Below are 23,142 nucleotides of genomic sequence, written 5' to 3'. Positions count from 1 at the left end.
TCAACCTTCCTCCACCAGTTCTACATTTAGTCCCTGAGTCATTTCTAACCATCAATGTTGTGTGTACTGAGGAAATCATCCAGCCCTTTTTTAAAAGCTGTTATAGTATCTCCCATTACTACCTCTTGTGGTAGGGCATTCCACAGTCTGACTGCTCTAACTGTAAAGAACCCTTTCTATTTAGCTGTTGGAATCGCTTTTCTTCCACTCGCAGTGAGTGCCCCGTGGTCCTTGGTATTGTCTTTGGGAGAAATAAGTCATGTGCCAGTCCTTTATATTGACCACACATGTATTTATACATAAAAATTAAATCTCCTCTGATACGTTGTTTTTCTAAGCTAGGCAAATCTAACTTTTTCAACCTGTCATCATATTGGAGGCCTTCCATTCCTTGTAGTAGTCTAGTTGCCCACCTTTGGACTGACTGAAACGTCTCAATATCCTTTTTAAAATATGGAGCCCAAAACTGGATCCCATATTCCAGATGTGGCCTTACAAGTCATTTATAGAGGGGTAATAATATGTTGGTATCACGGGATCTAATCTCTTTTTATACACCCTAAAATTTTGTTTGCTTTAGCAGCTGCTGCTTGACATTGAGTGCTGCTGCTCAGCTTATTTGTAATAAGAATACCCAAGTCCTTCTCCTGTTCTGTAGTTCTGAGTTTACTTCCATTTAATGTATACGCAGTTATAGGATAACTCCGTCCTAGGTGTATTACTTTACATTTATCAACATTAAATCTCATTTGCCAAGTATCTGTGCATTCTGAAATCTTATCCAGATCTTTTTGTAATATTTTACTGTCAAGGTCCGTTTTTAATATCCTACATAGTTTGGACTAAGGGGTACTTTGCACGTTGCGACATCGCTACTGCGATGTCATCGGGGTCAAATAGAAAGTGACGCACATCCGGCGCCAGTAACGACGTCGCAACATGTAAAGCCTAGATGCACCGATAAACGATTGCAAAAGCGTCGTAAATCGGTGATCTGTGTAGTGTCGGTAATTTTCATAATTTCACTGCAGCGACAGGTACGATGTTGTTCCTCGTTCCTGCGGCAGCACACATCGCTGTGTATGAAGCCGCAGAAGTGAGGAACTTCTCCTTACCTGCTCCACCGGCTATGTGGAAGGAAGGAGGTGGGCGGGATGTTTCTACCCCTCCGCTTCTATTGGCCGCCTGCTGTGTGACAGGTAAGTGCGTGTGAAGTTGCCGTAGCGATAATGTTCGCTACGGCAGCTATCACAAGATATCGCATGTGCGACGGGGGTGGGTACTATCGAGCTCGGCATCGCTATCATCGGCTAGCGATGTTGCAGCGTGCAAAGTACCCCTAAGACTGACACTTTACTATCAATTCCATCCACAAGGTCATTAATAAAGAGATTAAAAAAGAATTGGTCCTAGCACAGATCCCTGCGGCACCCCACTGCTGACTATAGCCCAATTAGAGAATGTACCATTTATGACTACCCTTTGTTTCCTATCTTTTAGCCAATTTCTTACCCATCTGCTTATAGTTTCCCCTAGTCCTTGACTCTGGAGCTTCATTACAAGAATGTTATGTGGCACTGTGTCAAATGCCTTTACAAAGTCCAAATAAATCATATCAGCTACATTACCAATATCCAGATTTGCACTAACCTCCTCATAGAAATCCAACATGTTGATTAGACATGACTTATCTTTCATGAATCCATGGTTATTTTCAGTTATTATATTATTTTCTTTAATATATTGTTGCCCTCAAAAACCTTGAATACCACTGATGTCAGACTTACCGGACGGTTGTTGCCTGGATCCACCCTCTTACCTTTCTTAAGCATTAATACCCCATCAGCAATCCTCCAATCCTGAGGTACCAACCCTGTTACAAGACAGTCTAAGAAGATAAGATACAATTCCCTCAAAATGTGTCGATGAATGCCATCTGGACTGGGGGATTTGTCAATGTTTAATTTACTTAGATACAGGCGTACTTCTTCTTGGGTTAAATTAGTTATATCAGGGGTGACTTTGATTTTTGCCTTGTTGAATAATCCCTGGAACAGTCAGTTCCTTAGTGAACACCGATGAAAACTGACTGTTTAATATCTCAGACTTTTCTTTGTCCTCTATAATTATCCTGTTATAATCTTTTATGGGGCTGATGCCATCCTTTTTTTCCTTTTGGTATTGAAGTATTTATACAATTTTGGGGGTTTATTTTAATGTCTTTGGTGATTTGTGCTTCAGTAGTTTTGCTAGCTTGATTTCTTTTTTTACATTTCCTATTGAGGAATTTATACTCCTAAAATGCTATTTCTGTCTTCTCAGGCTTCAAGATTTTGAACGCCCTTTCTTTTTGCTTTATTATACTGTGTTATTATTATATATTACAGGAATAAGTAAAGCTAAAATGCAGAGAAAAGAAAGGAAGATGGAAAAAGACAAAGCAGCGGTTTAGAGATAATAAGGAGAATGTGTAGAGGGCAAATTTGCACCAACTACCCCTAAGGAAGGACAGCTCCATAAAAGTTCATTTAACACTAGAACTACTGGACTCGTGACACCTATATAGAAATTCATGGTGCAAAGTAGTCAAAATGACTACCTCAGTAGTTCTAGTGTTAATGGGAGTCTATTTCATCAATCATGACCCTGATGTGACGTCCATCCAGAGAATCATAGCTTTGTATACTCGAGCACTGCCATCTGTCATAAGGATTTCCATTCTATGGTCCATTGCTGTAGTTCACTCCCATTTTTGTATGGCTTGAACTGTGCACAATAGCAAATACACATTCTTATGTTCACATGTAGTAAATTCTACTTAGCTGGCCCCATCTTTTCCCCATTATCATTATATTCAAAGCAAGCTTTATGGCTTGAAATGCGTTGTCTATATTATATTGGCTTTTATTTATTTTTATTTTTTTTTTCTTATAAAAATGGCTGCTCTCAGGTTTTAGGACAATCTAATGCTTAAACAAGTTGTATAGCTCATTGAAACTACATAATTTTAGAGGGCTAGATCATTTAGTAACATTAAATGCAGCTGATCTGCTAAAAGCACATTTATAATGTAGTGCATGTGTTTGTCTGAAGATTCTTGTGAAAAGCGGTGAGTGTTTCATTTTAGTGCAGTCATTAATGATATTCCAGTAGTAGTTTGGGTGGTGCTGCCTAAATGATTCTGCATTTCTTGATGTAATAAGACTATTACCACTCAGCCCACTCTTCTGGCACTCGATAATCCTGTAATACTATTGTATGTTTTGAGGATTTCGATAGCGTTAGGGCAATGACAGCCAGAGACGAGTTTGTGGTACAAGATGTTTATGATATGTAACCACGGTAGATACACAACGGAAATACACAGTAAAACAAACACATGAAAATACCTTTCCGAAACGGAGCGATGGGGATTCCCGGGGCCACGCACCGAACTCCCCCAGGGAGACCACCAGAGCGAACCCCTATACAGGGACTGTCCGGCAATCAACCCCGGAAGGCCTAAATGCACCGCAGCCGGGACACAAGGGGCAAGCGGTAAAAGTCCAGGAGTGTCCGTACGGGATGAAAGTCCAGAATGGTTATGAACCGGAAGAAACCGGGCAGACGTGCTGACCAAAGACGGCAGACGGAGTCCGGGCACAGTTTGAAGAAACCGGGTATGGTCCAGAGTCGGTCGGTAGATTTTCAGGAGGATCCAAAGGTAATCAAGTAGCAGCAGCAGCAAAGCAGGAGCACACAGCAAGCAGTATACTCAGGCACTGGACTAGGCTTAGAGGCGGCCTTTTAAGCAGCTGGACAGGAAGTAGGGCAACAGAACATAAAACTCCATGTTAACCGAGGGCAAGCTCTTTCAAAAGAGGACTGGAAAACCCGGAAACCTGACATTACTCCCCCCCCCAGAAACGGCCTCAGGACGGGTCAGGGCCCGGCTTGTCCGGGTACCGTCGATGAAACTGAGCGATCTTCCGGGGTGCTCGAATGTTACCCACCGGTTCCCAGGAATCGTCCTCGGGGGCGTACCCCTGCCAACGTACCAGATACTGAAGCCGACGACGATGGAGCCGGGAGTCAATAATGTCCTCAACCACGAACTGCTCCTCGCCGTCGACCATCACAGGCGGAGGAGGAGGCACGACACGACCATGAAACGTATTGGGAGAGACGGATTTGAGGAGAGAAACATGAAAGACCGGGTGTACCTTTAGATGGTGCGGTAACCGCAGCCGACAGGCCACAGGGCTCACGATCCCGGTGATCTTGAACGGACCGATGAATTTTTGTCCCAGCTTCTGCGAAGGGACACCCAATCTCAGGTTCTTGGTGGACAACCATACAGAGTCCCCTACCTTATACATGGGTGCCGGTTTCCGGTGAGCGTCTGCCGACCTCTTGTAACGCTCCTGAGCTGTAGCCAGTGTCCTTCAGAACCTCCAGATTTTGTCGTAGCTCTGTCAATCTGTCCTCCACCGCAGGCACTGAGACCGCAACCGGTGACCTAGGCAAAATAGTCGGATGGTAACCCAAGTTAGCAAAGAAGGGCGTTACCTTAGTGGAGCTGCTCTGAGTGTTGTTATACGAGAACTCCGCCAACGGAAGCATCTTCAACCAATCGTCCTGCAGATGGCTGACATAACAGCGAAGGTATTGTTCCAGGGTTTGATTGGTCCGTTCGGTTTGCCCATTTGTCTGAGGATGGTATGCAGAAGACAAACAGACATCAATCTGGAGTGCCGTACAAAACCCCTTCCAGAACCTAGACGTGAACTGCACGCCCCGGTCAGAGATGATCTCGTCTGGTACCCCATGCAATCGGAATACGTTCTGGATAACCAGATCCACTGTCTCTGCGGCTGAGGGAAGACCGGCACACGGAATAAAGTGAGCAGCTTTAGTCAACCGATCCACCACCACTAAAATGGTATTGTGACCGTCTGAGACGGGCAACTCCACAATAAAATCCATTGAGATAGACCCCCAAGGGCGAGATGGCACGGGTAACGGTTGGAGGAGTCCTGTAGGAGCCACACGAGGGACCTTGCACCGGGCACAAACCACACATGAGTGGACATAGTCCTTTACATCCTTTAAACAGGTAGGCCACCAGAAAAAACGGTTCAGAAATTCCTGCGTCTTCTGTACCCCCCTATGACCAGCCAACACGGAGTCATGGACCAACTTGAGAACCCGAAGTCTTACGGCCTCCGGGACATAAATGCGTCGCTCTCTCAACCACACACCATTCCGAAGAACAAGAGTTACATCATTCGGGGGGGCAGCAAGAAATACGTCACCATCATAGGCCAGCTTGATGTCCTTCCACAAGTCCTGGTCCTGGATTACTCCAACGAAATTGGCATCCGATAACACGGTCTGAGACGGGGTTCCAGGCACGGAGTCCACGGCGTGGATTCGGGACAAGGCATCGGCTTTCCCATTACGTGAACCTGGACGGTATGTAACGACAAAATTGAACTGGTTAAGGAATAGGCTCTAACGGGCTTGCCGTGGAGACAGGCACCTGGCAGACTTAAGAAATTCCAGATTACGATGATCTGTGAGTACTATCACTTGCTGCGCGGCTCCCTGTAAGTGGTGTCTCCATTCCTTGAAAGCGGAAATAATCGCTAACAATTCCTTGTCCGCAATGTCATAGTTCCTTTCTGCAGGGGACAACCGGCGGGAAAAGAAAGCACACGGATGTAAGAGACTCTTGTCCCCAGTCCTTTGAGAAAGGATGGCCCCTAATGCGTAGTCGGAAGCGTCGACTTCCACGATAAAGGGAAGTGCGGGATTCGGATGTACCAATATAGGCGCTGAGGTAAAACAAACCTTGAGACGATGGAAAGCTTCCTGGGCCTGGGCGGACCACACAAACTTCTGTCCTTTCTTGGTTAACAGAGTGATGGGACGAACGATCTCTGAAAAATTACGGATAAAACGTCGGTAAAAGTTGGCAAAACCGACAAAGCGTTGTACCTCTTTGATGTTCCCCGGTTCCGGCCAGTCTAGAATTGCTTGTATCTTGCCAGACTCCATGTTCAGTCCCTGAGGAGAGATGACATAACCTAAGAATTGTATTTGTGAGCAATGGAATTCGCATTTCTCCAGTTTGATGTACAGGTGGTTTTCCCTCAGCCGGGTAAGTACGGTCTTGACGTGTTCCTGGTGTTCCTGCAGGGAATCAGAAAAGATTAGGATATCGTCCAGATAAATCACCATGAATTGGTCCATGATATCCCTAAAAATATCGTTAACTAGATGTTGGAAAGTCGCGGGAGCGTTACAAAGTCCAAAAGGCATCACTAGGTACTCAAAATGTCCATACCGACATCGGAACGCGGTCTTCCACTCGTCTCCGGGACGTATACGGAGTAGATTGTATGCCCCACGGAGATCCAATTTAGTGAATACTTTTGCCTGTTGGACCCTCTCCAATAGCTCAGGAATCAACGGTAACGGATACCGGTTCCGGATAGTTATTTTATTCAGTTCCCGGTAGTCAATACAGGGTCTCAGAGTCCCCTCTTTCTTTTTCACGAAAAAGATGGGTGCCCCTGCTGGTGAGGTAGACGGACGAATAAATCCCTTAGCTAGACTTTCATCAATGTATTCTTTTAGTGCTTCTAGCTCAGGTGCCGCCAACGGGTAGACATGACCAAACGGGATCTCCGCCCCTGGGAGTAAGTCTATGGGGCAATCATACGGTCTATGCGGGGGAAGCCGATCGGCTTTTCTTTTGTCGCATATATCCGCAAAGTCATTATACACCGGGGGTAGAACAGGTACCTGTACAGTGCCCTCCGCATTCGGTGTTACTGGAACCGGAACAGTTGGACTAATGGTCGGAATACTCTGCGGTGGGAAGGATATTTCCTTAGTTTCCCAATCGATGACCGGATTTGTAGACCGTAGCCACGGAATACCTAGAATAATCGGAAAATGAGGAGAAGAAATTAACATGAAAACAAGGGTCTCCTGCTGACCTGGCTTCATGACGCATTCTAGCGGTACGGTTTCCCGATCAACTGGTCCAGAGATTAACGGAGATCCGTCAACCGTCTCCATGGTAACCGGTGAGGATCTTTGCTGAGTCCGGATACCGTGTTTCCTGGCAAAAGAGGAGTCCATGAAATTTCCCCCTGCCCCAGAATCTATCATTGCAGAGGTAGGTATTAGCTGTCCCTCCCACCGGATCTGAATGGGGAGCGAGCAATGGGTATATTTCCCTTCCGAGTCCTTCGGTGAGGTTGACATTACAGTCAAGGGAAATACCGCATCCAAGTGTCCGCTTGCCTCAGAGATATCGGACTCTGCGTCCGTGTTGTCACACTCTGCCATGGCTGCCAATACCTTATTTGGGCGATTCGGACGTTTCGGGCAGTCGATCAAGAAATGGTCCGATTGACCGCAATAGAAACACAAACGCTCACGGAGCCGGTGTTCGCGACGTTCATTGGTCTCTCGCTTTTGCAGAGAGTCCACTTGCATAGGAACGTCCTCGGCCTCCCGTGGCGTCCTGAGAGCGGGTTCTCTGGAAGGAAATGCAAAGTTGTTCACACGGTTTACAGCTGCCCATTTTTCCTGTCTACGTTCCGTCAAGCGGGTATCAATACGCACACAGTGCTGGAGAAACAGTTCAAAATCCCCTGGAGATTCGGAACGGGCTAACTCGTCTTTGATGGTACCGGACAAACCCTTTCTGAAAACAGACAATAATGCATTGTTTCCCCAGTCGGTGTCTACCACTAACCTCTTAAATTCAGTGGCGTATTCAACGACAGAACGCTTTCCCTGACGTAAGGAAAGGAGAGCCGATTCAGCGGTAGCACGGCGATTCGGATCATCAAACATCTGCGCCATTGCGGTCAGAAAGTCCTCCAGGTGATTTAAACGGATGTCCCGGTTCTCTATCATAGGATTAGCCCAAGCCAGTGCTCGTGAGGTTAATAACATAATTATACATAACACTTTGGACCGGTCAGAACGGTAATAATCAGCATGTACATCAAAAAACAGTATACATTGGTTCACAAATCCACGAAACTGACTACGGTCACCATTGAAACGGAATGGGGGTAACCTAGGCATACCGGCAGCTGATACGGACGTAGTGGGGCCGGCTTCCTGAGCCTCCACTCTGACTTGCAAATCCTGTATAGCCGGACCCAGTACCTGGTGATCATGGCCCAGCTGTGCCTCCACATCTCTAAGTTTAGTCTGCACCACCTCCATCTCCTGCTGTAAGGAATTAATCATGGAAAAGAGCTGGTCTACTCGTGTCTCAGTCATTGCCCCAGCGAAATCCTCTTAGAGGCCTGAGTATAATGTAATACTATTGTATGTTTTGAGGATTTCGATAGCGTTAGGGCAATGACAGCCAGAGACGAGTTTGTGGTACAAGATGTTTATGATATGTAACCACGGTAGATACACAACGGAAATACACAGTAAAACAAACACATGAAAATACCTTTCCGAAACGGAGCGATGGGGATTCCCGGGGCCACGCACCGAACTCCCCCAGGGAGACCACCAGAGCGAACCCCTATACAGGGACTGTCCGGCAATCAACCCCGGAAGGCCTAAATGCACCGCAGCCGGGACACAAGGGGCAAGCGGTAAAAGTCCAGGAGTGTCCGTACGGGATGAAAGTCCAGAATGGTTATGAACCGGAAGAAACCGGGCAGACGTGCTGACCAAAGACGGCAGACGGAGTCCGGGCACAGTTTGAAGAAACCGGGTATGGTCCAGAGTCGGTCGGTAGATTTTCAGGAGGATCCAAAGGTAATCAAGTAGCAGCAGCAGCAAAGCAGGAGCACACAGCAAGCAGTATACTCAGGCACTGGACTAGGCTTAGAGGCGGCCTTTTAAGCAGCTGGACAGGAAGTAGGGCAACAGAACATAAAACTCCATGTTAACCGAGGGCAAGCTCTTTCAAAAGAGGACTGGAAAACCCGGAAACCTGACAAATCCTTTCTTCTAGTATTTATGCAAGTTTTTCTATTCTGTTATAAACCCATTGAAAAGTGTGACCTATTTTACATCTGTTATGAGTGCACTTAAAATACATTGACAAGACAAAACCAGAATTAAAAATCATGACGCTTGACTCATTGACACATCGCCTGGTGTAGTTGTGCAGAATTAGGAAGTAACAAATGGCCACTATAATTAAAACAGTGGCTCGTGATTTTAGAGCCTGACAATACAACAAAAAAATGGAGCAGGTTTTTCTTATAAAAAACTGTAATAAAAAAATCTAAATAAAATAGTCATGTAGGCTAAAAAAAATGGGCCAAAACGAATGCAGCCTTCAGTTTTGCATTTGTCTATGTTCCTAGAATGGTCTTGCCTTCTTTTAGATTATTAATTGTAGTTGCATTATTAATAGAGTGGCTGACCAGAACTATAACATTGCTGGTTTATCATTAATAATGCGAGAATAGTGGGGGTCTAACCCACACAGCCACCTGACCATCAGCGCTGTGGTCCATTTCATCATGTTATCCTAATCCTGTGAGCATCAGATCTAATTTGGCTGTATGAGAGTCTTATGACAGAGATGGAATGGGGTCCAAACCACTTAGATCCCAGTCAGAAGCCTCTCATACAGCCAAATTAGATCTCATGGTTTGCACTGAAGAGAGACATTGTGTCTGCAAATTGAGATTCTGGTTTGGCTTTTATCCTAAGGGGTGCTTCACACACAGCGAGCTCACTGCCGAGATCGCTGCTGAGTCACGCTTTTTGTGACGCAGCAGTGACCTCATTAGCGATCTCGCTGTGTGTGACAATGAGCAGCGATCTGGCCCCTGCTGTGAGATCGCTGCTCGTTACACACAGCCCTGGTTCGTTTTCTTCAAAGGCGCTCTCCCGCTGTGACACACAGATCCCTGTGTGTGACAGCAAGAGAGCGACAAATGAAGCGAGCAGGGAGCAGGAGCCGGCATCTGACAGCTGAGGTAAGCTGTATCCAAGATAAACATCGGGTAACCAAGGTGGTTACCCGATATTTACCTTAGTTACCAGCCTCTGCAGCTCTCACGCTGCCTGTGCTGCCGGCTCCGGCTCTCTGCACATGTAGCTGCTGTACACATCGGGTTAATTAACCCGATGTGTACAGCAGCTAGGAGAGCAAGGAGCCAGCGCTAAGCAGTGTGCGCGGCTCCCTGCTCTCTGCACATGTAGCTGCATTACACATCGGGTTAATTAACCCGATGTGTACTGTAGCTAGGAGAGCAAGGAGCCAGCGCTCAGTGTGCGCGGCTCCCTGCTCCCTGCTCACACTGGTAACTAATGTAAACATCGGGTAACCATACCCGATGTTTACCTTAGTTACCAGTCTCCGCAGCTTCCAGACGGCGGCTCCGTGCAAGCGCAGCGTCGCTTGCACGTCGCTGCTGGCTGGGGGCTGTTCACTGGTCGCTGGTGAGATCTGCCTGTTTGACAGCTCACCAGCGACCATGTAGCGATGCAGCAGCGATCCTGACCAGGTCAGATCGCTGGTCGGATCGCTGCTGCATCGCTAAGTGTGAAGGTACCCTAAGTCATATGGCAAGGTTCCTTAGAGGGTCAATATTGACTTTTAGGATTGCTACTTCCAATAGGTGGCACTAGAGCTCAAGGCTTCTTCCTCTCTGAATAGGCAATTTGCATATATAATTTCCCAGCGGAGCAGTGCATGGCAAATAAGCCTCCTTACACTGACAAGCCAGCCATGTCACTCTTCACAGGGAGAAACATTGCCCTTTGGATCGTAATCCTGGACACTACTTTAAAGGATGCCTGACTGTGCTGGTTAATTAAATGGGTCAAAATGCTCTTGCTGATGATAATATGCTCTATACAGTCAGTGAAAAGAGTATAAGAAAAGCTGTGATCTGTGGAAAACCTGAAAATTAGCAAGCATTACATGTGCTCATTAAAATCATGTAAAGCACCCGTGGAAAAAACACTTGTTATAGCTCCTTTATGCTCTAACTAATAATTTAGGGTCCCATATATTATTAACTCAGAGCTCCCTAAAGAGTTTATTGAAATGGGTTTCCAAATCAGAAAACAGCCAATTAATCCTTATTATATCATATTTATTTGCACAAATAACTCAAATACATTGTAAATGTGTGTACATTTAGATACATGTAAAATAAATATAAAATCTAGACATGTGAAGAAGAAAAAAAAACGAGCTTTTATTGCTTTATACTTCCATACAACTCCAAAATCCTTATACCTAGACAAAGCCACATCAGATAACTACTGTAATACTAACTGGCCAGACAGAGAAACATTGAATGAGATGCACAATGTGATTCTTCTAATGTATAAATGGGTTTTGTCTGAGGTTCTGCAGCATCCCTCTAAATCTTATTTTACTGTGTTATATACTGTATATAAATCATGGCCATCTGGAAACAACGGGTTATTAATGGAAAATGGTCACAACAGTCATGATCCAGCAGGATATGAAACATGAATTAAACTAACAGGATTAAAATACAGGAAACACACCAGTTTCCAACACTAAAGCTAATGTGATTTGCTGGGAGACAGGGAAAACAGGATGAAGAGTGTATTTGTGTGTACTTTAACTTAGCACAAAGAAGCCGCAATATGGAAAGACATGACCATTGTGACAACGTGAAGACCTCTTCACCATTTATGCACTGACGACAGTGTAAGATGTAATGATTTTACTGTATATCATGACATTCATGAAAGAAATTCCAGCTTCAGCTCTTCCTTCTTTATCTAATAAACAAGCTCGAGACGCTGCTCAATTTTCGAGACGCTGTAGCAATTGAGGAAGCGGAGTATATTGCTAACCGAGTTAACATAAAGAGTCAAAACATTAGGTCCGATGAACCAAACCCTGTCCATAGGGAAATGTTGGATAGAATAGAAAATGTAACAGGGTATGGAAGCCAGAGAGTGTCAGGTCACCATTTTAGGCCTCTGCCACACTCACGTGAAAATCACGCACGTGCCGAGACACACGTTTTTCCCCTGCGTGTTGCGTGCAGGTAAGTACGTGTCTCTGGTACGTGCAGTCCACGTGTGTTCTACGTGTGCTATCCGCGATAGCACACGTAGAACCGGTAATTTGCATACTCACCTGGTCCTTCCTGCTGTCCGTGGTGCTGATCCTTGGTCTCCAGCACTCCCGTCTCCCCGCTGCTGCCAGGCAGTGAAGTGAATATTAAATGAGAATAATGAGCGGCGGTTGGCAGCAAGAGGCAGCAGCGGCAGAGACAGGAGGGCTGGAGAAGGTGAGTTAATGTTTTGTTTTTTTTTCACTGACACGTGTGTTTTCTCCGGCATGTCACACGGGACCGCATCCACACTACACCCGTGTGGTACGGGTGCGGGCCGTGTGACACCCGTGCTGCGGGAGAAAACACTGACATGTCAGCGCTTTGAAAAACGCACACACGTACAAACGCACACGGACACACATTCCGTGTGGTTTTACGTGTGTGTGCCTGCTACAATAGGGTAGCAGTGCTTAACGTGTCTCCGTGCCGCCGGTACGTGTAAAAAATGACAAACACATGCCGGCGGCACGGATGTGTGTCGCAGGCCTTGAGAAGATAAAGGAGTAGTCTGGGGCGACAAAAAATTCTTCTACTTCATAAGTTATAAAGATGAAATGCACAATGCAGTTCTATATTCTCACAAAAACTATAATTCAGTTCAATGCCAGTGCTGCTCTTCATTGCTCCCCCTCCCCTCTGGGACATTACATGACACATCACGGGCCTGCTACCTGCTGTTAGTAATAGGCAGCCACCTTATATAAGCTGCTTCCATTCAATGGAAGAACAGGGGGTGTAGCCATACACCCACCAAGTGTCCTGCTCTCCGATAGAACAGAATTAGATATTATCAGGGGGCTGGCTGTTACTAACAGCAGGGAGCATGTTACATGTGTGAGTTAAAGTGTCCCAGAGAGGAGGAGGAGCAGTGAAGAGCAGCTCCTGCATCACACTAAGTTAGGGTACCGTCACACTTTAGCGACGCACCAGCGATCCCACCAGCAATCTGACCTGGTCACGATCGCTGGTACGTCGCTACATGGTCGCTGGTGAGCTGTCAATCAGGCAGATCTCACCAGCGACCAGTGACCAGCCCCCAGCCAGCAGCGACACGTGGAAGCGACGCTGCACTTGGTAACTAAGGTAAATATCGGGTAACCAAGGGCTTGGTTACCCGATATTTACGTTGGTTACCAGCGCACACAGCTTAGCGCTGGCTCCCTGCATTCCTAGCCAGAGTACACATCGGGTTAATAAGCAAACATTTGCTTATTTACCTGATGTGTACTCCGACTACTTGTGCAGGGAGCGGGGAGCCGGCACTGGCAGCGTGAGAGCGGCGGACGCTGGTAACGAAGGTAAATATCGGGTAACCAAGGAAAGGGCCTCCCTTGGTTACCCGATATTTACGTTGGTTACAGCTTACCACAGGCTGTCAGATGCCGGCTCCCTGCACATTCAGGATTGTTGCTCTCTCGCTGTCACACACAGCGATGTGTGCTTCACAGCGGGAGAGCAACGTCAAAAAAATGAACCAGAGCAGTGTGTAACGAGCAGCGATCTCACAGCAGGGGCCAGACCGCTGCTCAGTGTCACACACAGCGACATCACTAATGAGGTCACTGCTGCATCACAAAAACCGTGACTCAGCAGCGATCTCGATAGCGAGCTCGCTATGTGTGAAGCACCCCTTACAGGCATTATAAGGATAATGTGCATTTTATCTTTATCATTTATGAGGGCAGGGACAGTGGAAGAGCTTTTTATCACCTGGAGTACTCCTTTAAGCTGGAGGGTCAACAAAGGCAAGTATTAGATGATAAAAAAATGAAATGTGATCCCAAGAGTTTTTACACTTGCCCTGCAGTCTTTAAACTGTTTAAGGACATCTGTTATTCTTGTGCACAGCAGCTTTATGGAGTGGGTGCCGATTTTAGAGCTGACACCCTCCTGTATTGGCTGTGGTTAGAGCAAGTTTTTTAACACCAGACATGAGGGCTCACTTTGTCACAACACCACTGAACATGACAATTTGTGAGGTGTTGATAACCTGTCATGGAAGAAGGAGGTCAATGGTCTGGAATGGCATGTGTTCCCCTGGAAGGGATGGCTCAGGGAGGGGCGTTCTCTCTCTGAGGGAGCTGCAGGTGACAGCTGGGAACACTGAATCTGTCTGAAGGAAGTCCTAGGAAGAGTTAGTCTCTGAGAGATAGGTGCATGTGTATGGGGATTAAGGGTTAGGCCAACCCCTGCATCTGTACCCGGCACACTATGCCCTGTTTGGTAACTGTAAAGTGTAATTGTAAAGTGTAAAGCCTTGTGTGATTTCACCACCAGGTGGCAGTGTTGCAGCACAGTTGTCCTGGCACCTGGGTAGGCAGGGAGAGGGTACTTGTAGGAGAATGATAGGAGTATATAAGGGAGCGACAATGGGGGGGAGAAGAAAGTCCCCGGGAATATGTATTAGTAAGAACCACCTAATTAGAAAATTCTGACACTATGGGTCACCCCCGTGACCGCAGCACGCGGGATTCGGTTCGGTGTGGAGAACCATAGCCCCCAAGGAGATGTATATAGTGCGACGGTCGGGGGCCAAGCGTCAGTATCGACTGGTTGAAACTCAATGAATTCCACACTCACAGAAAGGTCAGTGTGCCCTCAGGCAGAAGGGTATGTCTGGATGCCTGGGCACATTAGTGATAGCCTGTTTGGTGGCGGACCCCCCCCCCCAGTGCTAGAATGAAGTGTAGTCTGGAAGGATAGGCCTAGAGGTGACATAGGGTACCCAGGCACCAGTGATATGGACTGCTGTTAAATTATGTAAAGCATAGAAAAGTGGATGGAACCCCCATGGGATGAGAATCCGTACCAGCGAGATGTGGACCGAGTTGATGTGGACGGTACCCGAAAACAAAGTTGGCCTGTTTAAGAAATGAGACTGAGTCTGGACTTTAGTTCACTGAAGAAAAGTGAGTGTGTCGCTTGAAACTGATATGGAGTCCTCCTGTGTATGGTGCGGCAACGGGGAAGTCGAGGGAATAATGACAGTCTGTGCTGTGACCTGTTGTTCCCCCTGCACTCACGACTACAATCACTGCCTGCTCCATGCCCTCCACCACACATGTGGCGGTTGAGACACAATGTATCTGAATGGAGTCTCCAAATGTCGGCTTGGGAGCTGAAGCAGTCTACTGATGACCAGTGGAAAAAAATCTGTGTAATGGTGGAATGTCGGTCCAAAGTCTGAGCGGTCTTGGAACTGGGAAGAAACGAGAAAATGAGGAGGATACTGGCCCTTAGTGAGGAGCCTGAACTACAGTTGAGTGAAACCCTGACAATGATGATCCTGAAGTGAGAAGTGGACATTCATCTGTAGGACACTTAAGGTATCTGCTGGACATTTATCTGTACCGATATTACTTATACTTGTACATGGACTGTTTATTTTATATTCCCTGATGCTGGAGAAAGGCTGTGTTTATTTGCCATTTTGTGAGAAGTTTATGCAGTATCAATAAGACAATAAACTTCACTGTGGTACACTTCAACTGTAACAGACAGAATAAAAACAATCCAGAAAATCACATTGTAAGATTTTTAAATAATTAATTTACATTTTATTGCATGAAATAAGTATTTGGTACAATAAGAAAAACACAATTTAATATTTGGTGAAAAACCTTTGTTTACAGTCACAGAGGTTAGACATTTCCTGTAGTTCTTTGACCAGGTTTGTACAAACTACAGCAGGGATTTTAACCCATGTGCCGCCCCCGTGCCAGCAGCCGGGCTGCTCGGATCCGGATCCGCGGTGGCTCAAGGAGTCTCCGGACCCGGGGGTCGTGCGGCCACTCAAATGAAGGGGGTATTTACAGGGGATTGTAAAGTTTGTGACGCCACGAATTAGGTGGTAATTAGGACCGATTACCACCGCTGCAGTTGGGAGTACCCAGGGATGATGGAACGGGGCAGCCAGGTGTTGTGACCCTCCACGGGTAGGGGGACTACCCCGGGGACTTGGTAATGGTGAGGGGGGAATGCCATTGGGTGCAAAGGGGTCACTTGTGTACTCACTCAGTCCATTAAGCTGACACTGACAACTGGATAAACCAAAGTTCTGGATACCGCTGCCGCTAAGGGGAGCTAGTTCGGGTCCCGTCCCCAATGGTGCTGCCTGGTGATCTGTGACCTGCCTCCTGGCACTAAGTTTTCTTCTCTGTTGGTCCCGGGAGTATGGAACTTGCCGGGTCCCGCTCCCCACTATGGCTAAGTGTGGGAGCTTGCTCTCAGGGTTCACGCTTGTTATTTTCTGGACCGTTTTAGTGGAAAGTCCTATTCCCCTCGTTGCGCTAGTACCCCGATTATGGAGCGGGTGGAGAGCGGATCTTGAAGTCTCCATTCTCGTCGGGTAAATTGTCAAGATGCCTGAAGCTAATCCCTGACCTAGGGTCCATGTACCCCGTCATGCCCTGGTCCCAGCCCGGTGATAGTGCAAGGCCGCTGGCTGTCCTCCTCGACAGTTCTGTGCCCCTTGCCACGATCCCCTGCGACCAGGGGTCCAGCTCCTCTAGGCCCAGACCACCGTCTGCCACCTAGATAGCTTCCTAGGAGCCCGGCTCCTGACCTCCTCTCTCCTTCACTTCCAACACAACTCTCTCCTGACATTCCTGACCTCCCCTCTCCAACCCCCCAGGTGAGTGACTCAATTCCACTCAAGCCGTCCACTGGTGTGTTTGGTGAGTGTGGTGCAGAGTGTACCTAGGGTTTTGATTAGCTGATGTAGGCAATACCATGTAGTTGGGGACCCATAACCAAGAAGGAGGTGGATACTGCATGGGAGAGCAGATTTTGCAATACCCTGTGATGACCTGATAGTCCAGGGACGTCACATTCCCCCATGGTTAAACGTAGTTCGTCCTCGAGCTACAGGACATCAGAGGGTTTTTTTTGTTTGTTTTTTTTTCAAAACTGCAAAAGTAGAAAAATAACATTTTTATTAACAAGATTCATTCCACATTAGGGAGGCTGGGTACTTAAACGTTACTAAACTTTTTGAGTTCATCAATCAACAGTGGAACGCTACCGGTTAGGATAGAATAAACAAAGCCTTATAAATGGAGTACATAGCCTATCAAACTAAATAAGTATAGCAACACAAGAATACAAAGTATTAGGCTAAAAGTTTAGATTTTATTAAATGCATTTTAAAAGACAAACAATAGGGAAGGGTAAATTCAAATACAAAACACTGCAAAAAAGGCCAAAACCTTGTGCCAAGTACATCAAAGTTGATAATAATTTAATAGGAGGTGGACCATAAGATGATAAAAGAGCCCTAAAAAGATTGTGTCGCGGGCGGGGAGGAGGGTGTCAGCACTGCGCTCACCCCACTGCTCGGGTTCGGCTGCTGCTGCTCTGTGGTGGCTCGAGCGGTGGACCGGATCCCAGGGGTCTCAAGCGGCGCTCCTCGCCCGTGAGTGAAAGGGGTATTTGGGTGTGGGGATTGTTTATTGTCCGTGACGCCACCCACGGTTGTGGTGATTTGTTGACACCACCGCTGCTCTGTGTGGGGATCCCGGGAGTGATGGTATGGAGCAGCTAGATGTTAGTCTTCCCCTCCGTGGGTAGGGGGTTGGTTGTCCCGGGGCCCAGTGATGTGGTGGGAAGATGCAGGGCTTGGTGGGAGCAGGGACGCGGGGGCAGCGCTGTGCCTTGCAGCAGTGTGATACTCACTCAGCCTGAGACGGTGACACAGTTCTCGGTAAAACACACGGCTGGAAAGACGGTTCCCACGGACGGCTGCACTTGCTTTTCCCCAGTAGTTGACGGTGACGGTCCCTTTTCCTGCACCTAAGATGATGATGGTTGCGATGGGTTCCCACCGGTAACCCGCTCCCCGGCTTGGATATGGGCCGGAGGAGCCCTACTTTGCCCGCAGGCGCTGGCCCTCAGAAACTGGTGCCCTGGCGGTGGCGGTGTCTCTCCGTTACAGTTGGACTGTTGCCTTCTATCGGGACTTGGTTGTTGGGAGACAGTCGTCCCCTTCACTGACGGATTTGGCAAATTATGGCGACTCCTAGCCTTGCCGGGATCCGAAAGGCCCCTGCCCTGGTGCTGACTGTTCCTTGTATACTGCTCCAGACCGCTGGGTCACCACCCGTCCGCGGTCCTTCCAGCAACCTCCGAGCAGTCCCCCTGCAGACTATCACCGCCGTCTGCTGACCTTGCTGTCACTGTCCGGGGCACACACCCGGACCAACTTCAGGCTTTACAAACTGTCACTACTCTTACTTTCCTCCTTTACCACTTCACTTCCTTCTACTTTCACCTCCTAAACTAATCTCAAGCTCTTCCCTGAGATGACTGCCTGGTTCTTCCCGCCTCCAGAGCTGTGAACTCCTCGGTGGGCGGAGCCAACCGCCTGGCCCACCCCCTGGTGTGAACACCAGCTCCTGGAGGAAGGCAACAAGGATTTTTGGTTAGTCTTGGTGTTCTTAACTGGGGTGTAGGGTGTGGTGGTGTTATGACCTGTGACCCCTGGCTTGCCCAGGGTGTCACATTCCCCCTTAGCAAAATGCAGACCGTCCGCGGGCTGCCCGTCCAACGCCGGTTTTATTTTCTGAAAAATATATAAAGTAAAACGGTAACATATTTACATCTTATGGCATCATCCCACATCGGGAGGTTCAGTTCTTAAACGTTACGGTAACAAACATTTTAACGGTTGCGGCTCCGCTCTCTCCCACCCAAGTAACCTGGCCCTGATGCTGCCCCTAAAACCCAGGCAGCACCCCTTGACCCAAGTCCAGCACAAGTTACCCGAGCGGGATCTGTCCTTCCCCTCCAGAGGGTAGCCACCGGTTCCTGTGGTGGCTGGGCCCCAGCCGGCTCTACTGCAGGCCCTCCCTCCAACCTGCCTCTCCGGAGGCGGTAACGGTAGCGGCAACAAAAGATTTTTATTTACATCCCACTAACGTTTGTGGTTGCCCTGCAAGTTCTCGGGCCTGTTCATAAGGAGTCCCTTATGCAACCTTTCAAACGGTCCCCACGGGGACAACGGTGTCGGCAACGGCCGGTTCTCTCAATCACTGTAGGGCAATCAGGTGAACTTCGGTAATTATTCTCATTTTCTTAAACTTTCAAACATAAACTGAGACTGGTGGTCCCAATGGGGATGGTGCAACGGTGCTCCGCTGCCATTACTGGGCATTTTCGTCCTCCTCACCCGGCTCGGGGTGGAAGAACACGGGCACCAGCCCCTCCAGTGCATAGCAAGCACGGCGTGGAAGGGCCGCCCGATACCCGTTGTTTCCAGTTCGGGGGACATGTGTGGCCTCCATGCCATACACCCGTGCAACCGCAGCTGCATCCTCCATCTCCGCGGTCCACTGTTCCATTAGCCTGCAGATCTGGCTCCGGTAGTGCCGGCAGATCCTTGCCGTTCGGGCCCTCAGCCATGCCGCTGTCCCGGGCACCAGCTCGGTAGCCTCCGCATAACTCGGCGGGGCGGACATTCTCGGCGAAGGTCGGGGGGGTCGTGGGGCCTCAGTGTTTCTATTTGCACCGCCACACTCACATGCAGCCAGCCGCCATCGCGTCCCCCTTAGCTTCTTTCTGGCCCCTCCTCTATTGGGGCGGGGTTTTGGCCTTCGCGCCTCTGCTACTCGAGAAGACGCTCGAGCGGGAACTTTTCGCGCCAAAGATGGCGACTTCTGAAATTTTTCAGCCGGATACCTCCGGCGGTCACAAGGCGCACCTCTACCCAACGGCAGAGCGGTAAGATCCTGTTCGTGACGCCAAGTTGTCGCGGGCGGGGAGGAGGGTGTCAGCACTGCGCTCACCCCACTGCTCGGGTCCGGCTGCTGCTGCTCTGTGGTGGCTCGAGCGGTGGGCCGGATCCCGGGGGTCTCGAGCGGCGCTCCTCGCCCGTGAGTGAAAGGGGTATTTGGGTGTGGGGATTGTTTATTGTCCGTGACGCCACCCACGGTTGTGGTGATTTGTTGACACCACCGCTGCTCTGTGTGGGGATCCCGGGAGTGATGGTATGGAGCAGCTAGATGTTAGTCTTCCCCTCCGTGGGTAGGGGGTTGGTTGTCCCGGGGCCCAGTGATGTGGTGGGAAGATGCAGGGCTTGGTGGGAGCAGGGACGCGGGGGCAGCGCTGTGCCTTGCAGCACTGTGATACTCACTCAGCCTGAGACGGTGACACAGTTCTCGGTAAAACACACGGCTGGAAAGACGGTTCCCACGGACGGCTGCACTTGCTTTTCCCCAGTAGTTGACGGTGACGGTCCCTTTTCCTGCACCTAAGATGATGATGGTTGCGATGGGTTCCCACCGGTAACCCGCTCCCCGGCTTGGATATGGCTCTTCTTCTTCGTGTCCCATCCCAAATGGTGCTGCCTGGTGATCCGTGACCTGCCTCCTGGCACTAAGTTTACTTCTCTGTTGCTCCCGGTAGTATGGAACTTGCCGGGTCCCGCTCCCCACTATGGCTAAGTGTGGGAGCTTGTTCTCAGGGTTCACGCTTGGGATTTTCTGGACCATTTTAGTGAAAAGTCTTATTCCCCTTTTTGCGCTAGTACCCCGATTTTGGAGTGGGTGGAGAGCGGATCTTGAAGGCTCCGTTCTCGTCGGGTAAATTGTCAGGTTGCCTGAAGCTACTCCCTGACCTAGGGTCCACGTACCCCGTCATGCCCTGGTCCCAGCCCAGTGATGGTGCAAGGCCGCCAGATGTCCTCCTCAACAGTTCCATGCCCCTTGCCACGATCCCCTGCGACTGGGGGTCCAGCTCCTCTAGGCCCAGACCACCGTCTGCCACCTAGATAGCTTCCTAGAGCCCGGCTCCTGACCTCCTCTCTTCTTCACTTCCAACACAACTCTCTCCTGACACTCCTGACCTCCCCTCTCCAACCCTCCTGGTGGGCGACTCAATTCCACTCAAGCGGTCCACTGCTGTGTTTGGTGGGTGTGGTGCAGAGTGTACTTGGGGTTTTGATTAGCTGATGTAGACAACACCATGTAGTTGGGGACCCATAACCAAGAAGGAGGTGGATACTGCACGGGAGGGCAGATTGTACAATACCCTGTGACGACCTGATAGTCAAGGGGCATCACACCCAAACCTCCATGCAGTTCTTCTCCAGATTGTTTGGGTGTTAGGGCTGTCGCTGGGCAACATTGAGTTTCAGCTCCAACTAAAGATTTTCTGTTTGGCGGTTTGGGTTTAAGTTTGGAGACTCACAGAAGGAGAAAAAAAGTATGGCACCAATGACTCAATGCACCTAGCTCAACTTCACATAGTATTTAGTAATAGGGGTACGCTCACATGAGCGTATGACTCGCATGAGTGCAATCTGAGAAAATCTTGCATTGCACTCGGCCCCATGTAAGATAATGCTGCAGCTCACATCTGCGAGTTTTTCCTCAGCCCTAATTGGACTGAAGAAAAAATCCCAGCATGCTGCAATTGTATGCGAGTCTCTCATCATTTTCACACATACAAGTCTATGGGTGCGAGTGAAACATTGGACTGCACTTCGATGACATCCAAGTGCATTGTTATATACGCACAGGTGACAATGGAGCAGATGGGGAGATTAATCCATCCTGCCCTCTCTTCTGCAGCTGTGATCACAGTTGCATGACACTCGGCTCACGCTAACAGCACAGAGGCAGCCGAGGGTCATTAACATATCACATCCGATGCATCGCATCAGATGTCATATGCTAGTGTGACTCCAGCCTTAGACAGTCTATCGGATCAATTAAAAGTGTGGCTCAACCTAACATTAGCATAAATTCAACATATCAACAAAGAAGAAAAAAAACAAGTGGCACTCACCCTGATAAAATTATTCTTTTATTTCATCCAAAAGTAAAAAACCATAGCAGGGGATGTGGGAGATGTCCCGGATAAATGCAGCCGTTTCACACACAGTGGCGCTTCTTCGGGACTTGACGTCTCCCTTTATTCCCCTTATGCGATTTTCTACTTTTGTATGAAATAAAATAATAATTTTATCACGGTGAGTGCCACTTGTTTTTTCTTCTTCGTTGATACAGTGGGGAAAAAAAAGTGTTTAGTCAGCCACCAATTGTGCAAGTTCTCCCACTTCTCCCCCCGTATGGTTCTGGGATTTTTGCTCACTGTTCTTTTGATCATTTTGACCCCGCGGGGTGAGATCTTGCGTGGAGCCCCAAATCGAGGGAGATTATCAGTGGTCTTGTATGTTTTCCATTTTCTTATTATTACTACCAAAGTTGATTTCATCACAGCAAGCGGTTTGCCTATTGCAGCTTCAGTCTTCCTAGCCTTGTGAAGGGCCACAACTTTGTTTCTGGTATCCTTTGACAGCTCTTTGGTCTTCGCCATAGTGGAGTTTGGAGTGTGACTGTTTGAGGTTGTGGACAGGTGTCTATTATACTGGTAACAAGTTCAAACAGGCGCCATTACTACAGGTAATGAGTGGAGGACAGATGAGCTTCTTAAAGAAGAAATTACAGGTCTGTGTGAGCCAAAGATCTTGCATGTTTTTAGGTGCCTAAATACTTATTTTCCACCATAATTTGCAAAAAAAAAATCTTGCCAAATCAAACAAGGTGATTTTCTGTATTTGTTTTCTCATTTTGTATCTCATAGTTTTGATCTACCAATGATGTCAGTTACAGGCCTCTCTCATCTTTTCAACTGGGAGAACTTGCACAATTGGTTGACTAAATAGTTTTTTTCCCCACTGTATGTGAGTCTGAATGACTACCTAGGCCACTCCAGGACCTTGAAATGCTTCTAACATAACTGAGTCACTCCTTAGTTACCCTGGCTGTGTGTTTTGGGTCATTGTCATGCTGGAAGACACAACCATGACCCATCTTTAATGCTCTTATTGAGGGAAAGAGGTTGTTAGCCCCATTCATCCTCACTTCAATATGGTGCAGTCGTCCTGGCAGAAAAGAACCCCCAAAATATGATTTTTCCACCTTCATGCTTCATGGTTGGGGCAGTGTTCTTGGGTTTATACTCATCCTTCTTCTTCTTTCAAACACGATGAGTGGAGATGATACCAAAAACGTCTATTTTGATCACAACTGACCACATGACTTTC

Source organism: Anomaloglossus baeobatrachus, chromosome 4 (assembly GCF_048569485.1).
Source record: "Anomaloglossus baeobatrachus isolate aAnoBae1 chromosome 4, aAnoBae1.hap1, whole genome shotgun sequence".
Lineage (NCBI taxonomy): Eukaryota > Metazoa > Chordata > Amphibia > Anura > Aromobatidae > Anomaloglossus > Anomaloglossus baeobatrachus.
Note: the sequence above shows the minus strand (reverse complement) of the source record.